This window comes from Peromyscus californicus, unplaced genomic scaffold (assembly GCF_007827085.1).
Source record: "Peromyscus californicus insignis strain IS unplaced genomic scaffold, ASM782708v3 Scaffold_5__1_contigs__length_169319896, whole genome shotgun sequence".
Taxonomy (NCBI): Eukaryota; Metazoa; Chordata; class Mammalia; order Rodentia; family Cricetidae; genus Peromyscus; species Peromyscus californicus.
In genome coordinates this window covers 147,225,736-147,226,294 of record NW_026294573.1, presented here as the reverse complement: position 1 = coordinate 147,226,294, position 559 = coordinate 147,225,736, and the positions used below count along the sequence as shown (strand labels likewise).

The 559-nt window shown below is 45.8% G+C and overlaps 1 pseudogene; it reads right to left on the bottom strand.

The window, feature by feature from the left end:
- Positions 1–210: 210 nt before the first annotated feature.
- LOC128098115 (uncharacterized) lies at positions 211–359 on the bottom strand (annotated as a pseudogene).
- Between the last annotated feature and the right edge of the window lie 200 nt (positions 360–559).

Sequence of the window (559 nt, the reverse complement as noted above, 5' to 3'; positions counted from 1 at the left end):
TACAGTTTTCACTGAAATTTGCCTGCCCTTCATGCTTTTGTCTTTTTTTTTTTTTGTAGACAAGGTCTCTCTCTTGTAGCTAGGACTCCTTGATCTTGGTCCTCTCCTCCCAAATACCACGATTACAGGCATGTACTGCCACGCCCAAATCCTTAAAGTCCTTTAAGAGAAAAAATAGACTTGGCCTGCTGATTCTTTTTTTTTTTTTTACAGGGGAGAGCGCGAACGCAGTCCCCCACTACCACAAATTATGCATTTGGGGAAATCGCAGGGGTCAGCACATCCGGAGTGCAATGGATAAGCCTTGCCCTGGGAAAACCACCTTCGTGATCATGGTATCTCCCCTGCCAGGTAAGTATTGATTCTTTATAGAATGTTTGAAATTTAAATTTTCTGCAGACTAGCCTCACATGGTGGCACACTCCTTTAATCCCAGCACTTGGAAGGCAGGCAGAGGCAGATGATCTCTGAGTTTGAGGCGAGTTTCAGGACAGTTGGGGTACCCGGAGAAACCCTGATTTTGGGGGGGGGGTTGTTTCTGTAGACTGTCAGCTGAGAA